General features: G+C 37.7%; 1 protein-coding gene across 11 annotated transcripts in view; it reads left to right on the forward strand.

The window, feature by feature from the left end:
* Nucleotides 1–24,526, forward strand: part of GRIA1 (glutamate ionotropic receptor AMPA type subunit 1) — a 345,686-nt gene that overhangs the window by 51,610 nt on the left and 269,550 nt on the right. The window lies entirely within an intron of this gene.

The following is a 24,526-nucleotide window of genomic DNA, read 5'->3' on the forward strand; positions in this document are numbered from 1 at the left end:
AACAACAGAATAGTTATTGCTGCAAGGGTCCTTAGAATATAGAACAGAAAAGGTCAACCAGATTTTGAGGATCTCAGAGTTAAAAGTGACCTCAGAGGTCATGTACTCCAGAGCATTCCTGAATAAAAATCTCATATGAGCATCTAGCAAGGCAGTCTTTCTGTCTTTACTTAAAAACTTTACTGAGGTAAAATCTACTACCTTTTGTGACAGCCCATCCTCCTTTTGGACAGCTTGAATTTGAAGTGGCACCAATTGTGTAGGGTTGTGGACAAAGCACTGGACAAAGTCAGGAAGACTTAAGTTCAAATTCTGTCTCATGCACTCATCACCTTTGTGATCCTAGATAAGTCACAACTTCTCTCAGCCTCAGTTTTCCCATTTGCAAATGGAGATAAAAATTATATCCTCCACACAGGATTGTTATGAGGAGCAAAGGGGAAAAAGGATGTAGAAGGTGCTTTACAAATCTTAAACTCTGTATAAATTTTAGTTGTTGTTATACTGAACCCAGATCTATCTCTCTGAGTCTTTGACTTGCTTCCCAGCTTCTTAATCTCCCTTACCTTAGGATCTTCTCAGATACCTGCTTGGTGATCAGGCCAGGTCATGGTGCAGTAACCTGTCTTCTGGCTTCTGCAGCCTCCAGAGAATGTTCTTTCTCCTCTCTTCAGCCTCTTAGTTTCCCAGATTCCTTCACTACCTAGCTTGAATCCTACCTTCTGAAGGAGACAGACTTTCTTGGTCCCTTCAGCTGCTAATGCCTTCCCCTCTGATATTACCTTGCTTCTATTGTGTATTTATCTTAAATATACCTAGTAATTTATATGTCATCTCAGCCATTAGAATGTAAGCTCCTTGAGGGCAATAACTGCTCTTTTTTTTTTTTTTTGTATACCCAGCACTAGCTTATAGTAAATGCTTTTTAACTGACTCATAGTCAAGTATGCTAAGTGGCACAGTGGGTGGAGTAGCAGGCCTGGAGTCAGGAACTCTTATCTCCCTGAGTTAAAATTCAGCCTCAGACACTTACTATCTGTGTGATCCTGTGCATGTCACTTAACCCTATTTGTCTCAGTTTCCTTATCTGTAAAATGAGCCAGAGAAGGAAATGGCAAACCACTTCAGTATCTTTGCCAAGAAAATCTCAAATGGGGTCATGAAGGGTTGGGCACAATTAAAATGACTGAACAACAAGTGTGATTTCACCTACTCTCCTCTGGGTCAAGCTGAAAGAAACTTTCCCACATAGTAGCACATAAGCAATTAAATAAAGCTATAGTGGTGTTCTAACTCTTCTTCACATGCTAGACATCCCTAGTTCCATCAATTAATATTCATATGGCATGATCTTGAGTCTTTTTGCAGTGAACTATCACAGGCACCTTCCTACACATACTTCAACTTATTAATGTTCTTTTTAAAAATGCTGCCAGAACAGACTGTGGTACTTCATATGGGTCTGAACATAAAGGGATATCTCAGCTTTCTAGTCTTGGACACTATTCCTCTTAACGAAGCCTAAAATAACATTGGGTTTTTGTTTTAATTTTTTTCTTCTTTTGGCTTCTGCATCACACTGTTGTGTTGAGCTTGAAGTCCACCAAAATCTCTAAAGCCTTTTTCAGATAAACTACATCTCCCACTCTAGTGTAATTGTGAGGGTTTTTTGTTTTTAACCTAAATATAACCATAGTATAGTGGAAAGAGTCCTGCATGTTCCATCAGAGGCCCTGGGTTTGAGTGCTGGGTCTGTACTAACTGGGTATAACACCTTGGGCAAACTTGCTTACTATCTCTGACTCTTGGTTTCCTCATTGGTTAGAATGTAAGAAGTGCTTGAGAGTTCTAAATCTAAGTTTTTAATACTTCTCTTTTGTCCCTATGAAATTGTATCTGATTAGATTTGTCCTAATTTTTTTTTTTGAGCATATCAATCTTTTTTGGATTCTGTCATCTAAAAGGTTAGCAATCTACCCCTCCTGGCTTTGTATGATATGCAAATTTGATAAGCCTGCTAATCCTTTATTTTATCCGAGTTATTGAGAAAAATTTTAAGTTGCCCATCACCCAATGACAGATTCCTAGGTCATTCCATTAGAATTTTTAGATATTGAACCATGAGTGAGTACTCTTTGAACATAGTTTCCTTCATTAATATCACCAGAATCAAGCAGTTTCATAATTCATCTTGTCTGCTCAATTAGCATGAGACTGATAAATGTTTTGCTAAAATTAAAGAAGCAGAGCTGAGAGTAGTTCTACCTTCTCCTGTCCATGTATTATCATTGTCCCTTCCTACATCAAATCCTTCTAGTGACCATTCTACCCTCTCTTTGATCTTGCTATTTTCTGCATATCCACCCCATAGCTTTTCTAACAGACTCAGCTTGAAACATAGCTTGATAGAGCTCAAAGCCTTAGATGAAACTGAAGTGAGGGGAAACAAAGACGTCCAAGGTCACTCACTTTTTCCAGTAGGACCCTGGTCTACTAGCTCTTCATCAAGTCTTCTGCCCCACATGTTGCACTGTTTTCATTACTGCCAAACATTAAATGACATGTCTCGCTACTGACATATTAGTACAATATTTGATTGACTCACCTGAAAACACAATCAAAATAAAGTGGGACAAAATCTGTCAGGAGAAATCTGGATTCCATTAGGGCCTCCTCCAGAGGCTGCTCGTCCACTGAATATTCAGGAGGAAAATACAAAATCTAAGGATGAGTTCGTAGAGGGGCATATAAAACCATGTCCTCTATCACTGAAGACTGTATTCCCAACCCATTATTAATACAGTATGTATTTTAATTTATTGTCTCCAAAAGTGTGATGTAATTGTGTTGTGCCATCTAAACTCTCATTTGTGCTGTCAGTTTCATATAAATGAGAGGAAGTTTTTTGGGCTTATAATGCATATGTTCCCATGAAAAAGGAAAATTAAGTAGTCCAAGGAGGAAACAAACCTTTGCTTCCTAATCTTCTGAGATCACTGGGCACAGACATGATATCCCTTGGTAAAGTGGAAAGTGTAGCTTAGGAGCCAAGAAACTTGGGTTATTATTCTGCCTCTGCTACTTACTTGCCTGGTGACTTTGGGCAAGTAATTTTTCTCTCTCTGAGCCTCAGTTTCCACTTTTGTAAAATGAGTGAGGGACTTAATGAATTCTAAGGCTTTTTAACATCTGTGGAGTTCTATATTCTAAGGTCCCTTATAGTCGACTTTTCCTTTCTTTCTCTCCTGCCTGTTCTGACTTCAATCTAAAAACAAACTTCCAGAGAGGTTGATTACTAGCTAAACTTTCCTGATGAATAGTAAGAATGGCTTAGGTTTTTTGGTATTTCAGGAGAAACCAAAAGGATTACTGATAAATGTCTGGCAGGAGGGAAAGAGAAAAGAAATAATACAGATCCTTGAGCTGGTTACTCAGGGGAGACAAGAACAGGAGAAAAAAAATACCCTCAAACCTTAGAAATTCAAGCTAAAAAATGGTTAGGTGTCAGTAAGGAAAGAAAAGTCTAGTGAAAGCAGTAAATGCCTCAGTAGACCTTCTTAATGGCCATTTTAGAAATCTCTCATGTTACATTTCCTTTCATAAAATTCCTCACTAATGGAAGGAATTGAAGATTTCCTCATTTCTCATTTAGAAATATAGCAACTGGTGAAAAGATAGAAATTAACCATTTGTCATTTCTCACAAATAGCTTCAGAAGTCCTGGGGTTGTTACCCCAGCTTTAACACTTCTTAGTCACATAACAATGAGCAAGTTGGAACCTCTGAGCCTTCATTTTCTGGTCTGTAAAATTGGGGTAACTTATACAGCTCTATCTCCTTAACATGATTGTTTTGAGTACTTAATAGAATTTTCCTGGCTTCCTTCAGCTAAAATCCCATCTTCTGCAAGAAGCTGTCTCTGATGATCCCCTTTAATGCTAGAAACTTCCCTCTGTTGATAGTTTCCAGTTTTAGCCTGTATATATCTTGTTTGTAAATAGTTGTTAACATGGTCTTTCATCCCATTAAATTGTGAGTTTCTAGAGAATAGGAACTGTTTTTTACCTTTATTTATCTCCTCAGTGCTTAGCACAGTGCCTGGTCAATGAAAGGAGCTTAATAAATGCTTGTTGATATGTGACTGCACTTGTGACTTTTAGAGAAGGAAACACCTGGTTTGGAAATTCCTTCTATAAATGAAGATTGTTAACTCTAGCCTTAGAGAGCTGCATGTAGTCACTGAAGTTGTGAGTTGCCCATGGTCATACAGGCAGTATATATCAGAGATAGGCTTTGACCTCGGGTATTCCTGTGATTCCCTTATGATAGAGGGTGTACATTGGGATGGCCATCTGAAGTCAAGAGGAATATGGGAAGTCTGTAGCCATAGCGTGATTAACCAGACTCCACAAGAATCAAATAGGGACAGTGTGTTGTAATGGAAGGAACTGTGGAAGAACCAAATCTTATTTCTCTTATGGATCTTTGGCCTTGCAAAAGTCACCTCATCTTTTTAGGCCTCAGATTTTTCACTTAAAAAATGAGTGGTTTGGAATTGTTGACATCTTAGGTCCTCCCTTCTAGACCTAAATCTATGATCTCATAAGTTCTGATATCTGTATTTCAGGTCTGACTCTATTACTTACATTGTGTTTTTTGAGCAAATCATTTCCCCTTGATGAGCTTCAGTTTCCTCAACTGAGTGAATGAAGAAGTTGGACCAGATCATCTCTGAATTACATAACTTCATGTGTCAACTAGCTTTACAATAGGGTAAGAGAAAGAACATTGAGCCATGGGTTCTTGTTCTGACTGTCACTGACTGGCTGTGTGACCTTGGACAATCTACTGGCCCTTTCTAGGCCTTATTTTCCTCCTCTGTGAAATGAAGAATTAGACTAGAATACCCCCAAGGTCCCTTCCAACTTAAATCATGCCTTAGAGGTTGGAAGTGTTCAGAAACGAGGTAACCATTTTTTGGTAATCTTATAGAATGGATTCCTGTTCAGGTAAGAATTGAATTACACGACTCCTGAAGTCCCTTCTAAGTTGAGAATTCTAACTAGCAGATGTCTATCATCACTGTAAAGTTGAACTTTTCAGTGGTTAAGAATGAAATATGTCAGGAAAGATTGGGATGGAGAACAGCCATGCTTAGGGCCAGGGGTGGGAAACCTATGGCCTCAAGGCCACATGTGGCCCTCTAGGTCCTCAAGTGCAGCCCTTTGACTGAATCCAAATGTCACAAAATAAACCCCCTTAATAAAAGGATATGTTCTATAAAACTTGGACTCAGGCAAAAAGCCGCACCTGAGAGCCTTAAAGGCCACTTGTGGCCTCAAGTGCACAGGTTCCCTACCCCTAACTGAAATTGTGCTCAGATATAGTTATAATTATCTCTTGTTTTAGTAATTAGCAAGTCCATGTCCCCATGTCACTTGAACTTGGGGGGGATGGGGAAGGAATTTGTATTAAGGGATCTATACAAAACTCTTTTTTGCTTAAAGGGTGACATGCTTAAGGTGGAATCTTGTTTTCATATGCCAGTGTAGGTTGGCAGGATTGATCAGTAAGCATGACATTTTGAGAATCAGAAAAAAAATATACATACATATATACATATGTATATATGACTTTGGATCATAGGACCATACATGGATTTTGACCTGGAAGAGACTTGAGATGTCATCTAGTTTAATTCCTTCATTTTATAAATAAGAAACCGAGTCCCAGAGAGGTGATTTGACTTGTCCAAGGTGACACACCCTCTGCACAGTGGCAGAAATGGGACTTCCCCAAGTTAATCACAGAACTAGAATTTTAGCTCAAGTCTTCTGATTCCAGAGTCAGTGATTTGGCTGCTAAAACCAAGCTGCTTCAATGTCTTGATCCAGAAGACAACAATATCTTGACTCTGGGTAGGTACAACCTCATTACATATAATTTTACCTATATACCTTCATTAGTATAGAAGATGCTATCCTAAGAGAGCACAAAGCAACAATGGACCTTTTCCACCACTGGGAAATGTATTCCATCAAATTGAAATATTAGCTTGTTTCCAGTCAGTGTAAATTGCAGTGAGATTGATTTCAGATCTAACCAGGGAAAACCTTGATCAGAACAAGAGCTGTCCCCAAATTCAGTGGGTTCTCTCAGGAAGGTAGAGGGTTCTCTCTCTAGAAGTTAGGAGCTGGTGTGACTTGAATTAGGTGATTTTCAGGGTCCCTTTCAAAGTTTGGAATACATTCTTTTCTATTTTGTTCCATTACATTTCTGCATTTGTAGCTCTAAAATTCAGAGATTGGCTAAGTGGGATTGAATTTGACTTCTGCCAACACAAGGCACCCATGTGTTGAGTCTTAATGAATAATGAATGCTTTGTTCATGGCCAGTTGAAATTATCAATAGTGGCTCTGAACCCTTTGCCACTACCTTCAATTGACCCTCTTCAGATCCTTCTAGTCAAATTTTTTGTTGAGGAGTCCTAGCCTTAGCTTCCCTGTGCCTGTGTATCTCCCTATGCCAGGTATTGTCTATGATATCTTTTATGTGAAAGGTGATTTACAGAAATAAATTGCACTGTGTTTTTGGTTTGTGGCAGCTTGCCTCCACAGTCAGGTCTGTGAGGGGCTTTATAATAGCTTGAGAGCCACAGTGTCAGAATCAGGAACCTCAGCAACTAGGAGGTTGATAAATACCAAGAACAAAATACACATTCAGCAGTTGGAGTCTCTGACTGGAAGTAAGGACCAGCCAGCTTATCAGCCTTTTTTTTTCCTCTTTTAAATCAATCAAAAGCTGAATAGAAAAGAGACTACAGGAAGCCAATGGCTTATTTAAGATAAATCATTCAGGCCTGGTGAGCTCTGTGCATTCACAATGGCCTCATGGTCCTGCTAAAGGGGAGCTTTCAGTGTTTGGCCAGGTAGAGAGAAGGAGCAGAGATGGGAAAGTCTCAGAGGGAGGTGAAGGAGTGGGTTAATCATGGGTAAACCTGAGTTGCCCAGGTTCTGTAACTGCCTCTCTCAGTAGGCCTGACCCTCTCTAAACTTACCTCTGATTAGTCTCCTCAGACTCTCTATGTCACAGGTGAATTGGATAATGTGTCCCCCCTTGTTCACTTCGTGCCTTCACTTACCTCTAAACCTTTGTTCCCCAAGGTATGCACCCACATTTCCATTTTTGCCTCTTAAAATTCTTCTCATCTTTTGATGAGTTCCACACTCAGGGGCAACTTACTGTATCATGTCTTCCGTGTTCCCTTCTTCCTGTTCAACCCAGGAAAAGGTATCAAAGCCTATGTAAAGCTAAGAGGCCTCTATATCACAAGCTACTGAACAAATTAATGAGGGGCCAAAATCAAATGGTGTCTTGTGGGAAGTGAAGGAGTAAATCATGAGAAAACATCATATCATAGATTTCAAATTGGAAAGGACCTTAGTGACTACCTAATCCAATGCCCCTCATTTTTTTTCAACAAGTAGGGAAATGGAGATCTAGGGAAGTTAAATGATTTACCCAGGACCATACAGGTAACAAGCATATGGAACAAGCTTTAAACCCATGACCTCTGACTAAAGCAAGGACTCTTTTTGCTACACCAAACTGTTTCCTATAAAACAAAAAGAGTCAAGAGGAAGATGTATGGGCATGTGAAAATAAAAAAGGAGAGGCAACATGGCTTAGTGAGTAGATGTTGTTGGACTTAGAGTCTAGCAGATCTGAGGTCAAATTCCACTTCAGAGATGTACTAATTTCATGAACCTGGGGAAATCACTTAACGTATCTCAGCCTTAGTTTCCTAATGTATAAAATGTTGGAAATAATAGTATCAACTTCATAAGGCTGCTATGATAATCAAACAAAATGATGATTTCCTCATCTGTAAAATAAAGAGGGTTAGATCGGGATCTCTGAGGTCCCATTTGGCTCTAAAGCTGTTATCCTGTGAGGCCTTTAAAGCACTCTTGAAAAACCTAGATCCATGTTAGCTACTATTATTAATAAGTTGGCATTTCAAAATTGATCTTTCAAGGCATAAACAGGAACTCTAGTCTGTGGTCAGACATAGGGATCAGGAAAAAGGATTTTTAATCACACTCAATGTGTGAAATACTGTCATGATGAAGAAGAATTAACTTTTTTTCCTTGGATCCAGAGAATAAAACTAGGAAAATTGGGAAAAGCTTACAAGGTGGAATATATTGGCTTGAATTAAAGAATTTCCTCACAATTAGAGCTACCAATAAAGGAAAAGGTTACCAAGGAGAGCAGTGTGTTACCCCTTACTCAAAGTATTAAAGACTGCCAGATAACTTGTTAGGGATGTCATAGAGGAGATTACTTGCTGCCTTTCTATGACACTGCCTGTATCGCCAAGGCAATATTCACAGCACTGGTGGTGACTATGAATATGCCAGCATAGTTCTCAATCACAAAATATAAAAGACTCTCCATATAGAAGGCAGAAGAAAAATATTTATTTAAACACCAGAAAACTAAATCCCAGAACCAGAAGGCAAAATCCATCATGGTGACCAAGAAGTTAATAAACATGATCATAGCAGAGAGCAAAGCCATTCTCAGATCTCCCCTCCCTCAGCCAGGGCCTTCTCACTATCAGCTGTCACACTGTGTTAATTGGGCCTGTGTCAGTTGGCCTGTATCAGTGCCTGTGTTCTATCCCTTCTGACCTAACCTCACTCACTCACTTTCTCCCAGTTCCACTCCACCTTACTCTTCCGCCTCTTCAGCAAGTTCCTCCAGCCGCATGTGGTCCAGGCTTCAAGGCTATTTAAGCAGATCATATGAGCCTATTAATTAATGAGAAAGATCATTCCATTTAAATAACTATTACATTCGGCCCCAAGATCTTTCATATTCATTACATAGGTTGGTGGGACAAGTGATATTACAAGCACCCCATCAATACCCCTCAAAAAATGGGGCCCAAAATCTTGGGGTAAGGGATAAAGGGCTTGTCTTCCACAGGTACTTCCTGCTGAGATTGGACATAGAGCTGCCCCTGCCCCAAGAGGTCCCATTTGAGACATCAGTTCTTTAGCTGGCATCTGGAGTTTGGTCAGCTTCAGGTTCAGAGATGACACATTACTGTCACGGATAGTTGGTGACATCTGGCTTAAGTGATCAAGCATCTGCAGATGGAGGATACTAAGCCTATAGGAAACAAATCTAGCAAACAGGTTTAACAGATGAAAAGCCAAAAAATAAACAAACAAAACAAGGAAACAAAAACCAGAAGTAGGGTAGATATAGGGTCAGCTGTGTTTCTAGAGTCCATAAACCCACTACCACAGCCTCATTCACTGTAGAATATGTGAGTTAAGGGTACAATTTGGTAATCATCCTCTCTTGAATAAACAACAGTTACAGTATTATCTTTCCCATGTGCTATGATTTCCACAGCCTTTGGAACATCATCTGGCTTCCTTTTTACCCATACTTCAGCTCTCGATTTTATTGTATCAGTAGAACCCAATCCAGTTACTCTGTTAGTTATTTCAGAAAGGAGGGTAAGTTTTCACAAGTCGTCTTGTTTCACAAGGAATAATAATTACTTGAAGTATTTTATCATTTTTACAAAATTGTATGGGTCCATTACCTAAATTTGGAATGTTGCAATAATTTCTCCTTGATAATTAGAATCTATCACTCCAGCCAATACATATATTCCTTGAGTTGCTAATCCTGATTTAGGTAATATCTGCCCAAAATGATTTTTTGGGATTCACATACATATTCCAGCAGAGATTGTTCTTATTTCTGTCCTATCCTAACCAAAAGTCCTCTAAACAATGTAAGTCATTTCCTGTCAAACCAGCTGTCCCTGGATATGGTACTAGAACGTCTGGTCTCACAGTCCAGTACTCAACATTTGGGATCTTATGCGTTTATTGTTTTCTAATTTGTAGATTTGGGGTCATCATTCTGTCTAGAGGTGTACTGCTTCTCAACAGTTTATTCAAATGACATAAAGCAATGAACAAATTATCTTTCCAATGTTGATAAGAATTATTAGAACTTGACTTCCTTAACTGTTCTTTCAATCATCCATTCATTCTTTTAATTAATTCAGATGCTTGTGGATAATATGGAATGATATATCCATTCTATGTTGTTTAATACACAATATCTCTTCATTTTATTACCTTTGAAATGTGACCCACTGTCACTTTGAATCTGCATTGGAGTTCCATAATATAGACTTAGGATATCTAAAGTTTTACAGGTGTTTTTTCTGGGTCTTATAGGGACAAACTACTAGCAGACCTGAATAGGTGTCAACACAAGTACATATAAATTTGCATCCTTTATCGTAGGGTAGGGGTCCAATATAATCTATTTGCCAAATTTGGTCTGGTACTTTTCCCCTTGCCATCTCTTCAGTAACTACCTGAGGAACAGTTCATTCCTTTTCCAACTGACATATATAACATTCTTCAGCTAATTGTTTTAACAAGGAACGAGAGATAGTAATACCTCAGTCTTGTGCCCAGTGGTGTGTGTTCTATCCCCTCTGACCTGACCCCACTCATTCACTTCCTCCTGGTTCTGCTCCACTCTTCCTGTTCTGCCTCTTCAGCAGGCTCCTCCACCACATGTGACCCAGGCTTTCAGGTGATTTAAGCAGATCATATGGGCCTACTAATTAAAGAGAAAGATATTTCCATTTAAATTGCTATTACACTGTCCTGTAGGGATCACTTGTCTAGACAAGAGACAGAGGTGTATACATTCTCTATAGCTTGAGACTCCTCTTTTCAAAATGTTGATGATCAAGGTCATAGTAGCAGAAAAGGCAAAAAACTTTTTAAATCCCAGATCATTAGCCCCAGTCTGTACCTAGAACAGAGTTGTATCCTCTTTGTGGAGTTGGGATTTTGTACAGCTTTTGTACACACAGAAGCTTAGTTTTTAGGCTAAAAAGGTAATATTGTGTAGTCAAAAAATTGAGATCCAGAATCCTATGAAGAAATCCTGGCTCTACCACTAGCTTTATAACCTTAGGCAAGTCAATTTTTTTTCCATTTAGGCCTCACTTTCTTAATTTTTGAAATGTGGATCATTCCTGTTCTCGCTACCTTCTAATGCTATCTTGAGAAAATCACTTCATAAATGATAAAATGATTAGTTATTGAATTTTGAGCATTTGATAAACCTCCCTTGACCTCAGCTCACTCCTTACATGAGTGAACAGATATGTCTATCCATTATCAATTCTTATGAAACTCATTATTCTGTATGTTTGACTGTCCTGTACCACCATACTGTTCTACTCAAATGCTGGTTCTGTCATGGACATTTCTGCTTGACCAGAAGATCTCAAATCAGGGTTCTTGATTTCTGGACAGTAGCTTTTCATTTTCTAAGTAGCTATTGACCACTCAATAGAGCCATTATAGGAGAAGGGATTGGGTCCTCATTTGGAAGGATCTAGTAACAATACAAGCTTACTTACAATGTTGTCAGAAGGAAGCCTAACAGGTCCCCCTTTCTTCCATGTAATCATAGCCTATTAAAGCTGGAAGATACTATAGAAAACAGAATGTCAGAACTAGAAGAGACTTTAACAATGAGCTAAGTCAACTTTTCCCTCATTTAATAATGTAAAAACTGAGGTCCAGAGAAGGCAAGACATTTTTCCAAGGGCACAGACTTAATGGGAGTCAGCATTGGTTTTCCATATCAACATTATACAATCACTAGAAAACAGTGTGAAATTTTCAAGCTTTTAGATATGGAATTGATTTAGAGCTCAAATCTTGCTTCACTAAAAGAAAAGTTGGGTCATGGAGGTGGGGTACACAGAGAGAGAAACACTGAGGAAGGGAGCTGTCAAGATGAACTAGCTCAGCAAGTATAAAAGTCATCCCCATAGGGGTTGTTCTGGCACCAGCCAGTAAGAGCTATGTGCCCGCTCCAGTGGCATCTGGGTGAAGCCATCACTCTGCTGAGAGCTGGGGTCCTAGGAACAGCTGGGGCCAGCGCCTGGAGAAATCAGTTGAGCACATGGAAATGGACACTTGAAGACCTTATAGCTGGAAGGAAAGAGGCGCAGGGGGAGCTGGGAGAAGTCAGATCAAAACAGAATTCAGAAGCTATGAGGTAGAGTTCAAGTTGGGGGAGAGGCAGCACCAAACATGCTTAGCTGCATAGTATAAGAGAGCAGAGTATAATTCAGTCCCTTTACTGCTAACTTCATCTGACATTGCTCCTGCTGTCTCAAATCAAATTTAGGTCTAGGGTCTTGGTGGAGAAGGCCTCTTACCCTGACAGTATGGCCTCAGCAGCCAAACTCCCTGACAATAATGCAGTTTAATTTAAGTTAAAATTAAAAATTTATCAACAATTTATTATATGTAGAACCCTGTGCTAGGGATTGGGAGGAAAGGTACAAAGATGAAAAACAACCCACCAGAAAAACACATATATTGTCTGATTTTATGTGTGGTGGGCTTGTTGAATTGCTCATCCTACCAGGAGGAGAAGTGTGGTGAGATATATTTGGAAACAAAGGGAAGTTTTTTAAAAGGCCATAAAAATGGAGGTGGGTAAAATAATGTATACTAACTCTGCAGAGAGCATAGAGTCTAAGATAAGTCTTGTTCATGAGTAATTTTAATACATGGAAGAATTTGATAAGGACACAATGCTTGGTACATAGTAAGTGACAAATGAGGGTTGATTGACAAAGGAATGGTCAAGGCAAAATACTGCAAGAAGTTTGAGGAGGGAGAGGTTTCCAGCTGGGTGGGACCAGGCAAGACTTCATTGACTGAGGTCTCCATTGAAAGAAGGGAAGGATTTCAACAGGCAAAAGTGAAGTAAGCTGTCCATTCTAGATGTGTAAAAGTATAGAAATGGGATCGGTAGAACAGAGGAGCTGGAGAGTCTTCTGGTTTGGCTAGAATATTGAGTAAACGATAACATACTCCATGTGTATTTTTGTGTCTGTGTGTTTGTATGTATATATGCATATATATGTATACACATGTGTATGTATATTTTTATATGCAAAATATATATGTGCAAATATGTATATATGTATATGTAAATATATTTATGCATGTGTACATAGATATTAATTTGTTTATTTACCTCTCTGTTTATTTGTTGTCTCTTCCATTAGAACATGGAACATGCCCCTTGAGAACACTGCTTTTACCTTTCATTGTATCCTCAATGCTTGGCGTATTGCCTCTATAGTAGTAAAATAAGCTTTTAATAAATGCTTATAGGTTAAGTGACAATGTGACAGGGCTGAAAATCAGTATCTTAAAACCAATTTATAGAGAAACCCCAACACTAGGGGTTCCTACTCTTTTTTTTTTTTAATAAGAGGGAGCCTCTGAAAGTCTTTAAGTGGAGTAGTGACATTCAACAATTAATAATAGTAATAGCTAAAATTCATGTAGTGCTTACTATGTGCCAGGCATTGGGCTAAGTACTTTACAATTACTATCTTATTTTGATCCTCTCATTTGATCATTTAATCCTCACCTGGGAGGTAGGTGCTGTTATTATCCTCATTTTATAGATGAAGCAACTAAGACAAACCAAGATTAAATGACTTGGCCAGGGTCAGTATGCAAGGCCAGATTTGAATTCATTTCTTTCTGACTTTAGGCCTGATACTCTATCCACTGTGCCACCTAGCTGCCTCACTTCAACAAGGTTATTTTAAGTACTTATGGCATGCCAGATGTGGAGCATGTTCTGGCAGCTGAGGATTCAAAGATAATAGTCTTTCCCTTCAAGGAACTTAAATTCTGTTGGGAGAAAGCAACATGCATATAAATGTGGGTGTGTATATAAATATACACACACACATATATAATCTGTATATATGTATATACACACATATATAATCTGTATGTATATATGTATATACACATATACATATATATATACATGTATATACATATACACACATACAAAGTAATGAAAGAATTTGGGGGTGGAAGGCCCTAGTAACTGGGAGATCAAGAAAAACTACATAGTAGGAGGTAGCCCTTGAGCTAAATTTTGAAGAAAGCAAGAAATAAGGGGAGGAGTTGGGGGGAGTATTCCAGGCATGGGGGACAAGTGGTACAAAATAACAGAAGCAGAACCTCTCTGCAACCTTTGACATTGTCAGTCATTTTTTTCTTGATATTCTGTGCTGTCTAGGATTCTGTAACACTGCTGTCTCCTGGTTCTCCTGCTACCTGTCTCACCACTCCTCTTCAGTCTCCTTGGGTGGTTCTTCATCTGGGCCATATCCACTAACTGTGGGTGTCCCCAAGGCTCAGTCTTTGGTCCCCTTCTCCTCCTTCTATATTGATGATCTCATCAGTTCCCATGGATCCAATGCTCATTTCTACTCTGATAATTCTCAAATCTACTTATATAGCTCTAACTTCTCTCCTCAAATATAACTTCATATCTCTAACTGCCTATTGGATATCTCTAACTGGTTGCCCTGTAGACATATTCAAAACTGAATTCATAACCTTTTCCCCCAAACCCTCTGCTCTTCCTAACAACTATTTCTCCTGAGACAACAGTCATTTCCTTAGTCATTCATGCTCATAGCCTAGGCATCCTCCTCTACTACTTTCTCTTTCTCATTCCACATATTCAATATATAGCCAAGTCCTGTTGATTTGGCTTCCTTAAGTACTTAATTCAATTCCACCATCTACAAAAACAAAACAAAACAAGCACTTTTCCCAGTCCATATTCCCAGACTTTCCTCTTTGAATTATCTCCAATTTAAGTTATATCTGTCATATTTGTGCATAGTTGTTTAAATGTGATCTCCTCTATTAGATTATGAATTCCAGGAAAGCAGGGACTGTTTTATGACCTTCCTTTTATCCTTAGAGCTTAGCACAGTGCCTGGAACATAGTAGGTTCTTAAGTGCTTATTGAGTTGAGAATGAAGGATCATAAGCCTAGAAAGGCCCTTCCAGGTGATCCAATTGAGCTCACTCATTTGTTCACATGAGGAAACTGAAGTCCACAGTGTTTGTGACTTGACCAAGTCACACAATAAGAGGCAGAGCTAGATTTTGAACTCATTTCCTGTGGCTGCAAGTTCAGCCTTCTTAGAATGTCATGGGAAATAGCAAATAAGTCAATTTTAAGTAGAGGAAGAGAAAGTAATATGAAGTCAACCTGGAAAGCAAGCCAGACTGAAAGGCTTGTAGGACCAAGCAGGGGAATTTGTATCTTATCTAAAAGGAATAGAGAGCCACTAAAATTTTTGAAGCAGGGGACTGATATGGTCAGAACTCTGCTCTAGGAATGTCACTTCAACACATGTAGAGGATGGATGGCAGAGGCAAGAGAGAGAAGACAGAACAGTTTAGAATCTTTTACAATCATCCAGACAAGAAGGGATGAGATCCTGGACTAGAATAGTGGACTGGAAAAGGACATAATGGATTCAAGGAAATATTGTGGAGGTAGAATCAATAAGACTTAGTGAATGATGGCGTGTGGTGAAAGAGTCAGAGAGTTTAGATTTCAAACAGGCTTGACTAGGACAGTAGTACTATAGTAATAAATAGATCTTTCAGTCCTTGTCAACATGAGTGCTTTTGGATAGGTTCCTTGTTTTCGTTGCCACCTCTGTTAATCCAGATGAACAAATGGAAGAATAACCCAAGAATTTTTCAACATCTGATAGAGGAAAATTATCATAGCCAGATTCCACAGAGTTCAGTAGCAGGTCCAGTGCTATTTGTTTACCATCCGTAAGGATCTAGAAGAAGAGACCAATTGCACATAAATCATATCCATGTATGATACCAAATTGGGTCAGATTGTAAATACCATAAAAGAAAACTAAATAAAGTCAAGGAACCAGAAGTATTTAGAGAAATCTGTACATAACCATAAGGAAAAATTTAATTTAGATAAAACAGAGTCATTGCCTTTAGGAAATATTAAGTGCTAATGGTGGTACTGATGTGCCAAGAACCATGTTAATTGTCAACCAATAAAGATTTATTAAATACCTACTGTGTGCCAGGTATAGTGAGACTCAATTTTTTCCTTTATAAAATGAAAGGAAAGACTGGATGGTTATTGTTTCAAATATCTTACAATTTTGATGTTCTTTATATTAACATGTTTTAAAATTAAGTTTAGTTTTTTTAGATGTTCTACAGTCAATTCCAATTATTCTGGAGCCTCTTTCAGCTCTAAAACATTAATGTTCCTTCCTCATTTGTCTTCTTCTTTCCAGTTTCTCCTTTCTCCACTCCATCCTCCATACAGATTCTCAACTGATATTCTTAAAACAGAGATCTGACCATATCACTTTCTTACACAGAAATCTTCTGTGGCTCCATAGTACACGTAAGGTACATTACAGCATCCTCAGTCTATGTTTTAAGGGCTTTCACAATCTGACTTCTGTCTAACTTTACAGGCTTATTTCCTATCACTTCCCTCCATTTCACCTCAAGTTTTAAGGCAACAGGAAGATGAGCCTCCCTTTGCCTTGTCTTCCTCCTGTTCCTTTACCCCTAGATTATCCAGATCCATCAGGACTTCCACTTGGGAGAAGGGACTTGAGTACTCTCTCTATCTTGTTGATATGAGAATCAACAATTCTAATCTTTCTGGCAAAATGAAGGACTATTGGCTTTATCTTACTGTGTCCTGTTTTTCTCCAGGTCTTATTATCTGTCCCATACCTATGTCCTCAACACCCATGGACATTGTCATTTAACCTAGTAATGTACTCCAAGGACCTCTGGATCTAACTCATCCTTGAACTCTTGGGAATTCTAAGCCTTTTCATCCCTTTACGTACTGTCTTCCCCACTTTCCCACTTTTTCTCTGTGTGTCCTCATAATCTAGCACATAAGTAAGTGCTTAATAAATGGCTTTTCATTAATTCATTCATTCATGTGTGCTGTCTTCTAATCAAACCAGCCTACTAGTTGTGTCTGTATAACATTCCATCTCACACCCCCTTGTCTTTGCCCTGGTTCTTCTGCATGCGTGGTATGTACTTCCTTTTCAGTTTGCCCTCTGAGCTCAGGTGTCACCTTCTACATGCAGCCTTTCCTAATCCATACCCTGTTGTCATTCAGTCATATCATTTGTGTCCTATTCTTTGTGACCCTTTTTGGCATTTTCTTGGCAGGAATACTAGAGTGTTTTGTGGTTTCCTTCTCCAGCTCATTTCACAGATGAGGGAACTGAGGCAAGCAGGGTTAAGTGACTTGACCAGGGTTACACAGCTAGTAAGTGTCAGGCTAGATTTGAACTCACAAAGATGAGTCTTCTTGACTACAGGCTTAGCACTCTATCCTCTCTCCCACCTAATTGACCCAGATCTATTCTCTATTACTGTTAATATTCTTTCCCTTTTGAAATTACCTTATCATTCTCCTCTCTTTGCTTTGTACTTACTTAGATGAATACCTTTAATATGCCTCCAATATACTGCCATCAGGAAACGTTTTGTTTCTGTCTCTCTGTTCCCAGGACCTAGCACAATGTCTTGTATGTAACAGGTGCTCTATACGTGTTCGTTTACTTGAATTGAAATATTTTAACATTCTTTGTTCTAAGATCCCTTCCAGCTCTTACATCCTATGATGGGCTTGCTAATGTCTCTTGCAGTTCTGACATTTTGCAAAATCTGTGAATAACAGAAGTCCTAGAGAAGGGCAACCATTGTGTCAATAAGATTTAGGGCATGACATCCTCCAAGGCATTAAGGGAGCTTTACTTTGTGCAAAGCAGAGGAAGGATGACACACAGAATAGCTCTGTACTGTCAGGATTCTTAAGAGGTTCTAACCAGAAGAAAGGGAAGGAATTATTCAAAGTGGTTAAGGGGGTGTATATTAAAGAATAATGGCCTGACACTGAGAAAGGGAAATTACAGATTTGGACATTAAGAGCCCCTTCCCACAGGTGATGAAGCAAGTGACACATTTTGCTGAAATGTGTTGATGTGGGAACAGTGAAGCAGGCAACCTGAAAATCAATTAGAAAGACTTTAAAAGGTTTTATTTTAAAGGGGAGATATTTTAGATGAGGGTGCTACCTTGGACAAGGAGAATTTAAGAGGATTCATGATTGCTGATGTCTATAGAAGTGTTGCTAGCTAAATTTCCAGAAGAAAATATATATTTACCTAATTCATTATCATAATTTTTCTCACATAAGTAAGAACAGCTCACATTTTTATACTACAAAGTCCATTCCATATGCCAACCTTATTAGTTACTTGTATGTGTTGTTATTCATGTTTTACAGATAGGGAAACCAAGTCTTCAGATCTTCCAGGTAACAAGTGGCTATACCCAAAGCTATAACTTTTTCTCCTGATTCCAAATCTATTTCCCACCACCAGAACCACTATACAATGTTGTTCACATATAAATTAGCTGCCTTATTCTTTGAGATACTAGCAAGATCCCTGTACAAATCAGGTTCTGAATAAATGGTTCTTGTTGATGAGATATGGCAATTATTTTCAAATATTCTTAGGCTCGTCATGGGAAAGAAGAGTTACACCTGTTCTGCTTGGCTCCCTGGGTAAAACCAAGAAGCAAAGGGGAGAAATTTTATGGAAGTTGACTTTGTTTCCCAAAATCATAGACTTAGAACTGGAAGAAACTTTATATATCATTTAGTCAATCTTCCTCATTTTATATATGAGTAAAGTGAGGCCCAGAAAAGTTATACAGATAGCAAGTTGCAGAGCTGGGATTTGAATCCAGATCTGCATCATCAATCATCATAACTAATGTTTATGTAGTGCTTCCTATGTACCAGGAACTGTGCTAAGCACTTTACTTACAATTGCTATTTCATTTGATCTTCGCAGGGAATCTGGGAGGTAGATTCTACTATTCCCCCTGTTTTACAGATGAAGAAATCTGAGCCAAACAGATGTTAACTGACCTGCCCAGGGTAACACCTGATTGTCTGAGGCCAGTCATGAACTCAGGTTTTCCTGACTTCAGGCCCAGTGTTTTATGCATTGTACCCCCTAGTTTCCTTAAATCCAACGTTCCCAATAGGTAACATGGTGTAATGAAGAGAGAGCTATCCTTGAAGTCTAAAAGACCTGGTTGCAAGTCCTGCATCTAAAACACATTAGCTGTGTAACCATGAACAAGTAAGTTAACCTCAGATTTCTAATGGAAAAATCACTAAGGCTAAATTGAAAGCAAGATCTGTTGAGGAACTTCCAATATGGGAGTTACTTTCCTAGATATAATCAGTGATCTAGACCCAAAACAAGAAGAGAACTGTCCAAAAGTGGAATGGGCTGCCTTATGAGGTAGTGTGCTCCTTATAATTAGAAGTATTTTAGCCTAAACTGAATGGTTACCTCTCAGGGTTGTTTTAGAGAGGATTCACCCATTGGATAAAGAGTCTCATTAAATATCATTTCAATTCCCTTTCAGGGTTCACATGCTAAGATTCTATGATTCCATGATGATGTGCCTCAAGTCTTGGTTTAGTTTAATTTGTTTTGTTTACCAAATCACAGTTCATTGCCATCCTAGCAGCCTTAGCCTTAGGACTTTTGACAGAATAGAAGCCAATTTCAGATCCATTATTCTCCCTGGTTTTTAGTGAGTTGTGAAAATAGTCTCACAGGTGGCTTTTGCAATTGGGTCATTTTCAGTCTAATGAAGTTCATTCAGCCTCAAGCTCTGTGAGTTCAGGTGGATCAGCTGTATTGTGGCCTTCTTTCTGGGCCCTGTAAGAACAGGATGTATAGCGCAGATGAGAGAGCGAAAAGGAGGGGAAAATAATGGAGAAAGCAAAGAAAAGACAGGAAAAAGGAAGAATCTGTAGCAATTATTGTTAGTTGATTGAGGATTTATGGCCAGTCTTTTATGTGCCTATCTCAGGATTCTGGGGAAACCGAAAGAAGTAGAAGATGTGATCTCCAGCCTTAAAAAAGTAAAAGAAAAAACTGCTTACCATTTGTCTCATCCTTCTTCTTTTACTCATCATCCCTCACATTTTCATCTGTAAAAATGAGGATAATAAACCTTATACTACCTATCTCACAGAGTTGTTGTGACAAAAAGGCTTCATAAACCTTAAAGTATTGCAGAAATGGTAGTTGTTATATAGAACATGATAGAAGTACAGAGGAAAATGAGCATCATGTATAACAAGTTGGACTTGTCAGTAAGAACTGGACCCAAATATGTCTTGTAGCACTCACTATTTCTAGTGTTTAACACAGTACCAGGCATATAGTAGGTGCTTAATAAATGTTTATTTATGAGCAAGTCTATGGGCAAGTCACTGAGCTTCAGTTTCCTCCTCTATGAAATAAGGATAATACCAGTAGTAATTACCTCACAAAGTAATGGTGAGGTTCATAGAAAATAATCTATCTAAAATGCTTTTGAAATATCAAATATTTAATTAATTAATTAATTAATTATTAAATCACTACATCAGTGTCACTTTTTATTATCAGTGTCTTGCACATAGTAGGTAGCTAGCAAATACTTGATTTGTATCAGGTTAGATACTCAAATGAATAATAATAATAATAGCTAACATTTATATAATTTTATAAGATTTACTAAGAGCTTTACAAATATCTTATTTTTTAAAATTTTGGTTTTTTTCCAATTACATGCAAAATGATTTTTAATTTTGTCATGTACAATTTTGAGCTCCATATTCTCTCTTACCACCCTACCTCCCCCCTCTCTTCCCCTACCCTCATCTAGAAGGCAAGAAATTTGATAAAGTTTATATATGTGCAGTCATACAGGACATATTTCCTTATTAGTCATGTTGTTAAAGAAAACACAAGCCAAAAAGACCACAGAAAGTAAAACAAAACAAAATAGTATGCTTTGATCTGCATTCAAATTCCATCAGTTCTTTCTCTGCAGGTGGATAGCATTTTTTATCATAGGTCTTTCAGAATTATCTAGGATCGTTGTATTGCTGAGAATAGCTAAGTCATTCACAGTTGATCATTGTATGTCATTGTTGTTACTGTGTACAGTGTTCTCCTGGTTCTGTTCACTTTGCTTTGCATCAGTTCATGTAAGTCTTTTCAGGTTTTTCTGAAAGCATCCTGCTCATCATTTCTTATAGAACAATAGTATTCTATCATGTACTATACAACTTGTTCAGTCATTCCCCAATTGATAGGTATCACCTCAATTTCCAATTCTTTGCCACCGCAAAAAGAGTTGCTATAAATATTTTTGTACAAATAGGTCATTCTCCTGTTTTTAAATCTCTTTATGATACAGACTAATAGTGGTATTGCTATGTCACAGGGTATGCACAGTTTTGTATCCCTTTGGGAATAGCTCCAAATTGTTCTCCAAAATGGTTAGATCAGTTTACATTATTATCTTATTTGATCCCCAAAACAGCCCTGGGAGCTAAGTGCTATTATTATCCTCATTTTGCAGAGAAGGAGACTGAGGCAAATGGAGGTTCAGTGATTTGCTTAAGTCACATAGCTATTAAATATCTGCAATGGAAGGACAACTTAGGTCTTCTTGGCTTCAGGTCCACTGCTTTATCCTTTATGCTGCTTAGTTACCTGAAAATCATTTGATTCGAAGGACAACCTTGTGAGGCAGGATATACAGGTATAATTATCTTCATTTTGCAGATGGGAAGACTGAGCCTCTGGGAGTCTGAGTGACTTGCCCATTTTCACACAGTTAATGCATGGTTTAGCTAAGACTTGAACTCAGGTCTTCAGAATCCAAATCTAGGGTTGTTTCCACTGTAGACGACATTATCTAGTTAGAAAGCACAAACTAATATACATAAGATTCAAAAATAAATCAGTAAGCATCTAGTTGAGACCTGTTATGGGCTGGGCAATAGAAATACTAAGAAATAAAAGTTCACCTCCCATAATGAGTTCAGTGATTCATAGTGAGGTAAGCAGAGCCAAGAAAACAAACTTTCCAGTAACTGCCATGTAAAGGTAAGAAATAAAAATCAGAAAACAATTGAAAGTGAAAGTTGCAAAATTACAAAGAACAGGAATAAATGGTTGCAAAGAGAGACATGAGAAGATACCTTTCTCCACTCCTTTGCAGAAGTGAGATATCCATGCAAGTGCAGAGTACTGTATTTATTTTCAGACTATTTCAGTGTATTGATAAATTTTGCTGATTGTCATTTTCTCTTTTTATACTTTTTCCTTAAAAAAATTTTTTGTTATAAGAAATGCCTCCCTGGGAATGGCAAATGGGAAGAATACTGGAAGAAATTTAGGCTTTGTAAAAACAAAAGATATAAATAAAATTTTATTTCCAAAAAAAAAGAGGGAGAGTTAAGCTTCAGGCATGGTTTGAATTGGCTAGTCTCTCTCCAAAATATTTTTCCTCTAAAACTTCCTCTGTGTTACCAGAATTTGGATTCCATTTATGAAGGAACACTACCATTTTCCCATTCCTTTCCACAATTTAATTCCCACTACGCTCGCACCCTTTTCTGTCCCAGTGGCTCAGCTCTACTCTTTTCCCTATTGTGCTGACAAACTGGAGTGGACAGTTGCTGCTGGGGACTAGTGCCAGATAAATTTGTATGGTAGAGGAAATTAAGCTTGTAAAGGTCCTTGAAAACTAGGCCACAGTAGTCAAGACAGCATGTATAACATAGGGAATTGCTTCTTTCATCTTTTGAAGAGAGTAGAATTCAGTCCATACTTTCAATCAGTCAGTAAACATAGTAGATATTTAATGAATGTTTGCAGAATTGAATAAATATATATATATATATATATATAAATGTGTAGAATTGAATAAATATGTATAAATGTATAGAATTGAATAAATACTAATGTCATAATAAATATTTATAGAATTGAATAAATGTTTGTTCATACTTATTCAATTCTACAAACATTTATTAAATATCTACTATGTTGAGACCTTATGCACAGCCTTGAGAGAGCTACATAACTGAGTAATAACTTACTATATATCATGTATACACATGTATTTATATATCCATTTATGCACACATATATAGCTCTTTATGATTTACTAATTATTTTTTCTTTTGATTTGCTTTTAAACAACTTTATTGATTTATTTATAAAGTAGTTTTTTCTTATTAACTGTCCCTCTCCAATTAAACGCTCCTTCATAACAAAAAAGTACAATTAAGCAAAACAAACCAATTGACTGTTTACGAATCTATTCCTCATTCTGCAACTGTAATCTAACTCTGTACTGAATGGGAGGAGGCATATTTCCCTCATCAGTATTCTGGAGTCAAGACTGACTCATCAATAGATGATCAATAGATATTGACCAATAGATCAATAGATCTGAACTCTAATGTCTTTTAGTACTGTTTTTCTTTATGTTATTGTAGCCCAGTGTGTATGATTTCTTAGACTCTGGGTACTTCACTACGTATCCTTTCACAAAAATCTTTCTAAATACCTTAGAATTCCTGATAGGTATTGTTTCTTATGTATCCATATTATTCCATTTCATTTATATACCATAGCTGATTCTGTTATTTCCCAATCAGATGGACATCCACTTTATTTATAGCTTTTTGCTACTACAAAAAGTGATACTATGAATGTTTTGGGATAAGTAGGACCTTTCCTCTCTCTGGGTTTGATTTCTTTAACATATGTCAGTAGATTATAGTATATGAACAATTAAATCACTTTTTAAGGACAATTCCAAATTCTTTCCTTGAAGGTTTGGACCACTTGGCAGTTCCACCAACAGTGTAATCTATTTCTATGTATCATCTTTGCTAATTTGTTGAGTTTGAAGTGAGATCTCAGAATTATTTTACTTTGCATTTGTTTTTTAAAAAGTGATAGGGAACAATTTTTTTCATATAGTGGTTTATAGCTTGTTTTTTTTTCTTTTAAGAACTGTTTGTCAGAATTCTTTTAGTGCTCTCAGAGAACTGGTTCTTAGCTATATATATATTTACAAAGTGCTTTCCTCACTAAAACCCTGAGGGACAGATAAATACAAATATGAGTAAACTGAGGCTCAGAGATCAAGTGACTTTGGGCTAGTACAACAATCGAGAGTTGTGTGGTAGACTTGTATGACTCCAAGTTCAGGGTTCTTCAAATCCAGCCTCAGTTACTAACTAGCTGTGGGACCTTGGATAAGTCACTTAACACTGTTTGCTTTTATTTCCTCGTCTGTCAAATGATCTGGAGAAGGAAATGGCAAATTACCCAGTATCTTTGCCAAGAAAACCCCTAATGGGGTCACAAAGACTCGAACATGACTGAAAATGACTGAACAATAACAATATTTTGAAAAGTTTATTCTGCTATTATATGCAGGATGGAGTATTGAAGAGCAAGAAACTTGAAACAGGGAGACTAGTTAAGAGGCTACTATAATAAAGAGTCCAGGCAATGTGAAACAGATCAATATCATAAATATCATATTTGTGGTATATGTAGTTAATATCCTTCACAAGAGAGAGAAGTCATGATGGACTAGAGTAGTCCGAGAAGACATAATGGAAGAGGAGG

This window comes from Notamacropus eugenii, chromosome 1, assembly GCF_028372415.1.
Source record: "Notamacropus eugenii isolate mMacEug1 chromosome 1, mMacEug1.pri_v2, whole genome shotgun sequence".
Taxonomy (NCBI): domain Eukaryota; kingdom Metazoa; phylum Chordata; class Mammalia; order Diprotodontia; family Macropodidae; genus Notamacropus; species Notamacropus eugenii.